This window comes from Hyla sarda, chromosome 2 (genome assembly GCF_029499605.1).
Source record: "Hyla sarda isolate aHylSar1 chromosome 2, aHylSar1.hap1, whole genome shotgun sequence".
Lineage (NCBI taxonomy): Eukaryota > Metazoa > Chordata > Amphibia > Anura > Hylidae > Hyla > Hyla sarda.
In genome coordinates, this window is record NC_079190.1 from 194,165,208 (window position 1) to 194,176,018 (window position 10,811).

At 39.6% G+C, this 10,811-nt stretch overlaps 1 protein-coding gene across 1 annotated transcript in view; it reads right to left on the reverse strand.

Annotated features, from left to right (window-relative positions):
* Positions 1–5,994, reverse strand: part of LOC130355643 (pinopsin-like) — a 320,381-nt gene extending 314,387 nt beyond the window's left edge. The window contains exon 1 of the mRNA XM_056556042.1: positions 5,771–5,994. The gene's annotated coding sequence lies outside the window, so the exon portion shown is untranslated. The remainder of the gene's footprint in view (positions 1–5,770) is intronic.
* Between the last annotated feature and the right edge of the window lie 4,817 nt (positions 5,995–10,811).

Here is a 10,811-nt window from a genome sequence, read left to right on the forward strand (position 1 = left end):
GCCAGAGATGATGTGATCTATATTGATCACGGCATCTGAGGGGTTAATGGCGAACATCAGTGCGATCTCTGATGTCCACCATTATCGGCAGGTCCCTGGCTGCTGCTAGCAACTGGGACCTGTCGTGCATGACACGAGCATCACTCCAATGCTCGCGGTCATGTACAGGACATAAATGTACATCCGGGTGCGTTAAGTACCAGGGCACCAGAACATACATTTACCAGAGCCGTCATCAGTGCAGTAATGGTAGTACAGTCATAAGGGACCCCTTCACTTGCTGTCTGTAGAACACCCCCCCCCCCCCTCGCCTACCTCCTCACTATCGCCTGAGGTTGCTTTCACACATGTTGGGACAGAGGAGGATTTGGAGGGGTGAGGAGAGAGGCTTCACAGTGTCAGGATGTGAGCAGATGGGGGTATTGGTGAAGTTAGCACTTATTCAAGGACACTACTGTTACCAACAAGCATTTTATAAGGGGGTATAAGGCACTCTTGCAAGTTCACTGGGAGGAGAATGACTGCTCTTCACTCTCCCTTCACACTTCTTGGTCAAGAGGCCTCAATGGTGGAGCAGGCTAGCATCTTTCTGTGTGCTCCACAGAAGACAGAGATACTGCCCATCTGCGTCGGGAGGAGGAGCCTGGAATGAGGAGAGAAGACAAGATGGAATCCCGTGCTGCTGCCAGCTGCTATTGCTAGGCCCTGCTGCTCCCCGGAGTGGAGAAGTCTGGAGCCCTGACCCATTGAGAACATCATCCTACCTCCAAGTTAGTGACTTTCTGAAAGGTGGAGCTCTTTAAACCTTTCAGTGATTATTGTTTAAGAACAGGATGTCTGTTCTGGGTTCAGGCTTCCTGTGAACTACAGGATTACATTATCACCTACCAGACAGAGATGAGTGAACCAAATCCATAGAACCCAAGTTCTGTCAGAACTTTGCTAAAATTCTGGCTCCGCTAGAACTTGAACTTTGGGTGGTTTGGTTTAGCAGAACCTGCTAAAATAACATAAGCCACATGGCAGAAAGGAGAAGAAAGGATCAGGGAATCCCACAATGCCTTTCAAACTGCTCTCCCAGCCAATCAGGAGACAGTATAGGGATAGTATAGGGATGTCAAATCCACTATAAAAGCATATGCTCGCAGCTTCAGCAGCCATTTTAGAGATAGCAAGTGTTAAAGGAGTACTCTGGTGCACAGTATTCCTTCTCCGTCCTGCCCGGGCTGCAAAAAAAATGAAAATGAACCATCTCTCATCTTCCTGGGTTCCTGCGGAGCGCCACTACAGCTGATCGGTCCTCCGGTCCATCCTCTTCATACTTCCGTGTTTAACGAAGTGTCACATGGCGCTAAGCCTATCGCCGGCAGCCACGATGTTCTGCCTTGGCCCATAAAAGGCTGAGCGCCATGTGATGCTTCGTTACACACGGAAGTATGAAGAGGATGGACCGGAGGACCGATCAGCTGTAGTGGCACTCTGCGGGAACCCAGGAAGGTGAGAGATGGTTCATTTTCATTTTCTTTGCAGCCCGGACAGGACGGAGTAGGAAAACTCTGCACCATTGTACTCCTTTAAGTGAAGATTTCTGGGGACAACGTGAACACAGATAGGAGTAGAACTACACATATATAATAAGTGTAGTAAAACAGAAGAAAGCGTTCTGTATCTGTTCTTTCAGTGCAAAATCTGTTTTAATTGGAAGGGTGGCAGTTTTTTGGGGTTTTACACTAATTGTGAAGAAGCTGTTTAAAAAGAGTTTTATGTCCCTTTTGTGCACTTTCTAGGATGCCAAACCTGTTGCTATGCTTCAAAATAAGAATAATTTTTCACAGCTTGTAAAAAAAACTATTGCTTCTTCACTTTCCAGACAAAAAATTGTTGCAATTCCTAAACAGGGATAATTTTTGGACCACTTGGAAAACACATTGTGTCTTTCAATATCTCTGTATACATATAAGAATCAGCAGGCATCTGCCTCCAACAAGAGATCATTTTTGGACATTTGTTTTAAAAAGCATAAAATATACACTACTGCAGTGTGTTTTTGTTCAACTTGTTAGTTCCCACCGGTACCATCTGTTTATCCTTAGCCATACATTTGCTGGAAGTTTAAAATTAACTTCGTCTTAAAAACAGCTCAGAATTACAGAGGTACACTCCTAGATGATCTAACAGGCTTTCCGACAGTGTTTTGCACAGGCTGTTGGTGAAGCACAGGTACAGAGTTTGGCGAACCGGCAGAACCGAACAGTTTGCTCATCTCTTCCACTAGATCCCTCCCCATCCCTACCAGATGCATCTTCTATGGGGTCAGGATATATAGTAGTTTTATACCTCTCCTGAAGGTTTCCTTGCTACGGTTTTTCAATTTTTGCCATGATTTTCCCAAAATTGTATTTTTTTTAAAAGTGCTATTTTAGCACAATTGTGCAAATCACAGTAAAAAATAGTCAATTTTACAGCGATTTTGGAATATCACAGTAGATACAGCCAAAATGCCATTTAAATGTGTAAAAAAAATACAGTATAAATGTGTGAAAAATGTGTGCAAACACAGTCTACAAACATCAACAATTGTGATTGTAGGTGAAATCACTTTCTCCTTGTGGCAATATTTCTATACAAAGCACGCTTTGAGTAAGAAAACACATCAAAACTGCATATTGTGTGAATTGACACCAATACAGTTTTGAGTTTAATGAGTTTACCTGGGTAACCTTCTACACTAGCAGTCTGAATAGATGACCAGGTGCAGTGATCATTCGCCACACGAAATCTCTCTGCACAGACAGAAGATTCATAGGAAATGTAGGCTGCATTGTAGGCTGCATTAGTAAGTCATTTCAGTGATGGTGTCATGTAGGGCAGGGAATAGTGTGGCCCTGAGCTCACCCAGAACTACTTTCCCTGCCATACTTGCATATTCGCTCTATATAGTGAAACCTCAACAGTCTCTGGGCTACAAAAGGTGCAGGGGTGACACAATTCAAAATAATAAACAGAACTATATGAAGGTCAGGGAAACAGGTCAGGACATGAAGGGTAATCAAGTGGCAACAAAGAAACAGGGAACCAAGGTAAAATATAATGGCAGGTATGCAAAGTAGTAACAAAGAAGCACCAGGAAGATAAAATGGCAGGTATGTAGAGTAATAACTAACAGCTTCTGGACCAAAGTAATAAAGTAAGAGAAGCAATGGATCAGGATCCATACTGCGGTGAAGTACAAAACATAGAAAAGTCAGAATACAGGTTCAGGTAACAGATACAAACCAAACAGGATAAGGTATATAGAGTACTAACAGGTTCAGGACCAAAGTAATACAGCAGGTATAAGAGTTATGGAAAACCGGTTTCCAGGAAGATATAGTGGCTGATTTACCAAGAATAAAGATGAGTGAACAGGTAACTGCAGTCAGGATACTATACAGATCAGGATACACAAGACACAAGGTATAGGATCACACAAGACTCAATAGAGATACACACCAGGCAAAGGAAGAAAACAAAGAGCAATATATAATAACCTATACCATGGGGACTGGATAAAATCAACCATAATTACTAACAGATAACTAGACAGACAGGACAAGGTTTAAAACTAAACAAACTGGTTAGAACTACAAAGTCATGACAAAACCAAAGTAACAAGTAAGAACTGAAACAGACAAGACTGAAGGCTGAGAAGGAATCAAATACCCTGCCTCAGCTGCTGATTGGCCCTGGGACTGTAATTCTTTACAGACCAGAGAGCAACATGCAAAGTCTGCCAAGTGCCATTGTTACAGATGGATTTGCAGTCAGAAATAACTGAAAACCTATGCCTGCCACATTACCCAAAACAGGTAAGCAAAAAAAAAGGCAGATACAAGAACCTCTACAGTATTCTCTAATAATAGCCTATACTGTACAATAAATTAAATATTTTTTTTCCAGACTGTTTCTTAAAAAACAAAAGGGGAGATTTATCAAAACGTGAGCCTCTACACAGTTTTTAATCAATCTCCCCAAAGAGGATTTTTTCATGCAATAACTGCTAAGAAACTGGCCAGAATTTGTCAGTGTTTCGTGCATGAAAGACTTTGTAAGGCTTAAAAGCTTAAAATATGGCAAAAAAAGTATGAACATAGCCTAAGGCTGGATTGGCACGTGGTTTTTTTCCAAAACACATTAGTGGAGCAGACAGTAAAAAGCTGCTAAATTTAGTTTCAGTCTGCACTACTCACACCAGGTTGGGGGAAGGGGTGTGGCTGTTCATGGGGGCGTGGCCTCCACACACCCACATTTATTACAATTTATACCTGCATGTAGGCATAATTGGTTGCAGAAAATCCACGCCACAGGCAGCCACAAATCCACTGGCATTACTGAGAGGTGTGTGCCTCTCAGTAAACCGTAAATTCTCAGACACATAAAGAATCACGTCATGTAATGGGGAAAAATGCCAAGTTAAAACCCAATAAAATATAATTATATATTTTGGAAAAACACTCCAAATGCTGCAAAAAATGCATGAAGTATATAAGAAGGCTACAGTTTTTGGAGCATTTTTTCATGCAAAAAAATTATAACACAAAGGTTTCTAAAGGAGGCCTTTAAGAGCCAAAATCTTGATGAATTTTGGCATATATTTTAGCTTGTCATTCAGCATATATTCATCCCAAACCATGAAAGAAATTAGTTGAGCTATAGCTTTTAGAAGGGGTCGGGGTGGATTGTCAGACACTTCAGCTGTCTTGGGCCCCGAAATTCCTGATGGCGACCCTGAATCTACCACGTGTGTATTTTCTCTTAGGGTTCACATAGCTGTATTAGGGCACCTATTCACTTAACTATTGCATCTAGGGTAGAATTCCTCCAATATACAGAACTGCCTGGAGCAGCATACAGTAGCACAATAAAAAGTTTATTTACTTTGCTATGCTATTGTATACTTGCCATGTTATTTATACCCTTTTATGCTGAGAGAGAGTCTGACTATAGTGACAAGAAGTCCAGAAAATATCATCCTAAAATGTTTAATAAAGGGGTTGTCCAGGCAACATTTTTTTTTTAAATAATTATACTCTCAGACTACAATTATAGAAAAAAAATGTACAGTACAATAAAAAAAATTACTGAAATAAATGTGGCTGAAAAATACATACTGTATCAAGTTTAACTAAGGAGAAGCGTAGAATATGTGGATAAATGGAAGGGGTAATGCAAGAATTTTATACTTCTACATACGCATTATTTTGTCTAAGAATCTGTCTGTTTTGAAGCCCTCACCTGACCATCTCCTGAGGTAGACTGATGGCAGATTCACAGTTCTTATGGTAAAGAAGACTTTTTGCCTCTGGAGATTGAACCTTTTTCTTTTTCAAAGTGGAGGTAGATCCCTCTTGCCCTTTAAGAGGATTTTACATAGAATAGCTTTTCACCTATTGTTCGCCCCATATACAGAGCAGACTGAGCAGTAATACATCCACAGACAGTATTAACACTTGAAGTAATCTCATTGACCAGCTGAGACCCCTGCTCTGAAGTCAGAACACTGCTGAATAGAAGCCATATGACTTTTCTCACGCAGAATGAGACAGAAGAGAAGATTACAAATACAAACGGTTAATAGGTTAATAAAATTTCCTGTTAAATTCTTTCGCTACAACGCAACAGATATAGCAAAAACAAACGCTTACTAGAATGTAATGTTAATTCAATAAGGCATATTAATTGTTATTGTATTACATGTTATATTGTAGCTTGTTGGATTCAGGTTACTTACATACAAGAAACGGAGTACAGAGAGAATCTGAAGATGAAGTTTAGCAGTCTCCAAGTCCAGAGGAACAGGATCACAGGCAACAGGTCATAATCCAGTGAGGAAATAAACTTGTAGATACTTTACGATAACAAATAATACATCTGGGAGCTTTAAGTATCATCCAGCTGGATATACTCTGCTGAAGGAGAGGCTGCAGTCACCTATACATTGTGCTCTCCTCTACAGCTCTGCACAGTTCTTAGGGAAAGTGTGTGCAGACTAGACTCCCCTCTAGTGTATTTCAAGCCACAACTGGCAGCATCATCCTCTCTAAGCTGATTGGTGCGTCGCAGTGCCTCACTATAATACATGGATCTGCGCCTGTGTTTATCATTCAGCTTAATGTCTCTTCTGTGCTCACATTTTCCGGTTCAGGCTGCTGATAAGAATCAGGCATGTTGGATAGATCAGGAGTGTCAGTTCTGCTGCTTTAGATCATCTTCCATTTATTGTCTTACGTTTCAATGTCATATAGTGTTCTATGCCTGAATTCAACTTATTTCGAAATGCGAGTGTGAGTACAGTCACACAGAATGGATGCACAGGGTACAATAATTGAACAGATTGTTTATTTTTTTATTCCAATAGCTAGTATTTTACAGCATGTAAATATGACTCCTCCTTGGTTGAACGTGACCCCTCCTTGGTTGAAACAAAAATTTTCAACCTAACTATGTAACAACCTATGTATGATGTAACTGCGCACATAAGGCTAAGTTTCCTCTTGGTTTTTTCTCTGGCAGTTTTTGGAATACAGCCACTGCAGTTTTAGAGCCAAAGCCAGAAGTGTATTCAAAAGGAATAAGACATATAAAAGAAGGACTTACTCTTCTCCTCCCTTATGGATCCACTTCTGCTTTGCCTCAAAAACTGCAGTGGCAGATATCCAAAAACTGACAAAAAAAAAGAAACAAGTGGAAACTTAGCCTTAGGGGATTTTTTAATGTGGTTTATTTACCTTTTTTTGTGGTGATGATTTGTTTCACAATTTGCCACAGTTGATGTTTCGAAACTTTGGTTTATAATCTTTATCTAAAATTGTGTAGCCATGCTATAGTCTGCTTAATTTTTCGCAGAAGTCATAAATTTATCATGTGTGATTTGTCACACAATATGTCACAAGTCTGCACCAGCCCTTACCTGGCTTACTAAACTCTGTGAACAGCATTTGAAAAAAGTTGCATATTTTGGCGCAACAGATTAAAAGTTGCAAAAAAGTCGCAGAGCGGGATCCATACTGTTAGGTTCGACCCCAAAGGCCGACGTGGTGTACTGAAGTGTAATTAAATTTTAAAAAAATGTGTACGAGCACCATATTTATCACATATCATGCAAAAATGTATTCAATTTGACACATGTACACATAATCAACACACAAATTATACATGTAGAAAAATCGATCACTTACAGCACTCTTGATAAATTCCCCCTATAGTGAATTATCTTCTTCTGCATTGCAAAATACTGACCACATGGCACAAACCGTTATATGGACAAGGGATACAAAATCTGTTTTTACCCAAGGAAATTATGCATAATAGTAATTCTTCAATGGAATGGAATTCATAATTAGATTTAGGGTGCTATCACTTTTTCAGCCATCTTTTGTGCCAAACAATTGCAGTTTTTTGGCTGTTTTGAGGTACAAAAGAAGGACATAATATTACAGCCCCTGTCACTATACTATGTGTCATAATATATACTATTTTCTGGGCCGACATTCCCCCGTGTGAATATAGCCTGATAGTGCCCCTCCCGAGATTAGACTCTGGATCCGCCACTGAGTCACCCATCTTCATGGCAGCCTAAGGCTGTGTTCTCACAGTTGCGTTTTTGTCATTGTGGTGTCCCGGAACAGGACTTGGTCCTGTTCCGCTGTCTCAAGTCCCCTCAGCCAGAGCCCCTCCATGACAACTAACCCCTAGTCGCCTCATATAAAGGGTATTTAATGTATAAATAAATATATATATATATATATATATATATATATATATACATATATATATATATATATATATATATATATATACATATATATATATACACATATATATATATATATATATATATATATATATATAATAGGTTGTATAGGAATACCTCTGTATAGGACCTTAGAGGTCACGTGCTTTTAATTAATTGTATTATGGTTGAAGGACCTTTGGGTCATGTGATACCCAGAGTTCCCTGGGTCAGGACTGACAGGTTCTGCTGACCAATGAGCTTTGTCCAGCCATCTTACTATAAAAGGGGCTGCTGCCACTAAATTATCTCTCTTATTTCCTGGACACTAAAGTAAGCACAAGCATCTCAGCACAAATATCAAATCAAGCTAGGCCTGAAGCCTAAAACCTAGCAGCCACAAAACCGTGAGTTCTCTAAGCTCAGTCTACTGAATTCTGTGTGACTACTAGAAACTCAAATCTCCTAAAAAGAGTAGCACAGTGGCTAGCACCAAAGCTCATTGATCCCGGAGTCCCAGCAAACCTGTGAGGAGCCTGTACCACGGTTCGCTCTCTCAAAAGACTGTTATGTTCCATGCCGTTGCATAAAATACGGTGTAATGTTACTTCAAGTTACTTCATAAAATCTGCTGTGGACATTACGTTATTTCTCCCTGCCGTTTGTGGGACGGTTGGCGGTAGGACTATTACATTAAGAAAACCTCACCCTGGCATCACAACAATTAAGGGTTAACACCAATATACCCTACACTATCACCAGCACCCCACCCCCGTCACCACATTATTAACTATGTGGGCTCTGCAATGTTGTCTAAATTGACATTGTGTGGGCTTTGCAATGGGATTAGCACTGCCAGGCTTAAAGGGGTACTCTTCTCGTATACTTTTTTTTTTTTTGATCAACTGGTGCCAGAAAGTTAAACAGATTTGTAAATTACTTCTATTTAAAAATGTTAATCCTTACAGTACTTAACAGTTCCTAAAATGGACAGAGGTGTCAGCAGAGAGCACTGTGGTCAGACAGAAATGAAAATTAAGAAAAAAAATAACTTCCTGTGGAGTATACAGCAGCTGATAAGTACAGGAAGAATTGAGATTTTTAAATAGAAGTCATTTAGAAATCTGTTTAACTTTCTTGCACCACTTGATTAAAAAAATGTTGTTTTCCAGTGGAGTACCCCTTTAATGAGATTCTTTGGTGGAGATTTATGAAAACCTGTCCAGAGGAAAATTTGCCGAGTTGCCCATAGCAACCAATCAGATGGCTTCTTTTATTTTTGAAAAGGCTTCTGAAAAATGAAAGAAGCAATCTGATTGGTTGCTATGGGCAACTCGGCAACTTTTCCTCTAAGCAGGTTTTGATAAATCTCCCCCTTTATGAGAAAGACTGTTGACAAATCCTGCTACTTTTAGGCAGTGTTCAGACATTCCTTTTTTTTATCATGTCGCAACTAATTGTAGCAACTATTTTACTACAATTATGTCTGAAATCGCAGAAAAAATGCACACAGTAATTAGCTGCAAAGTTTAAATTACTCCTTTTTGAATCCACTCCTGATGTGGAGTTGATTAAAGTAAGAAAAAAAGTAGAATTAGCATCTGTACTTATTATCTAATTCAAAATATCAATGGATGCTCGGACCAAGCTGAAGAGTTTCCACAGTATCAGGGGTGCCAACAGCCACCAAATGTTCATCACAAGTAACTTAAGTAGAAACATCTGGATAGTAAATCTTTAATGAATAACACATTTCGGCTCTGTACAATCAGCTGTATGATTAAGGCTCTGATTGTAGAGAGCTGAAATGCGTTGCATTTTAAATATTGACTATCCAAATGCTTGAGTCTGTCTGCCGTGGTGAACATTGGGTGGTTGGTGGCTTGCTGATACTGTGGAAACTCTTCAGCTTGGGCAATGATTCTTCTTTATTCCTGGATTCTACCCTGTAATATACATTGATTATCTTGTGATATATGTTTACTAGAGTTGTGCCTATTTTATGTACAACCACACAAGGTGAGTGTACTCCCAGATGGGCCTTGTGGTCAGTTTGGAGACCTATTCCATTTTCTGGCGATAATACACCAGGAAGCGCCCCTTATCTCCCTTGTCAGAATATTCAGAATATAACAGCCCTGACTACAATCAGTTTTGAAGCCAAAACCATGTGTGGAGCATAATATAAAGAACCGGTGCTTCTTCTACTCTTTTTTCTTTTAATCCATTACAAACCAGTAGGTAGAAGTCATGTCTGTTCTTAAAATTTTCAAATTTATTATGATCCACATCTGGTTTTGGCTTCTAAAGTGATTCCTAAAACCTGAGCAAAACTGCACTGTGTAAGAGCACTCTTAGTTGACTGATTAGTCGATTGTAGTGAGAACTGCTATATTTTAAACTTTACCATGACATGTGCGATGAGAGGGCAGCACTGTAGTCTCCACATGAATTCTACAAAAAAAAGTGAAGAGATAGGTCTGTATTTTTACGTTTCTCTGACTTCAACAAATCACAATTAGCACTTTAAATTGAGAAGTCATGAAACAGCATGGTGCCAGTCCAATTAGGACACACAAAAACCCAGAAATACATTTAAATAACTGCAGATCTTACTGCATTTTTAGTCTTAGTTAAAGGGCTATTCCAGAATCGTTTTTCTTCAGCTTTTGAGCTCTTGATGCCAAGTTATAATACTGAGTAATATTCTTTTATAACCTGTATGCACACTTTGTCCCATTTTTATGCATAGGGCCCTCCCAAGAAGTGCTGCAGTGCAAGTGTTTTACTGTTGTTTTTCACGTTTCCCAGCATTCCATGCAACCAGAGACAGTCACAAGTCACATGCCTCCATGGGACGTGGCTATGCTGCAGTGGATGGGTGAATAGAAGGGTTGAAAGGATATTCCCCCACCCACTGCAGGATAGCCACACACTCCCAAAGACTAAGAGGGAGGTGCAGTTGCGCATAGAAACCAATCAGATTTCTTCTTTAATTTAAAAAAAAAAGTCTGAAAAATGAAAGCTGAAATGGAATCAC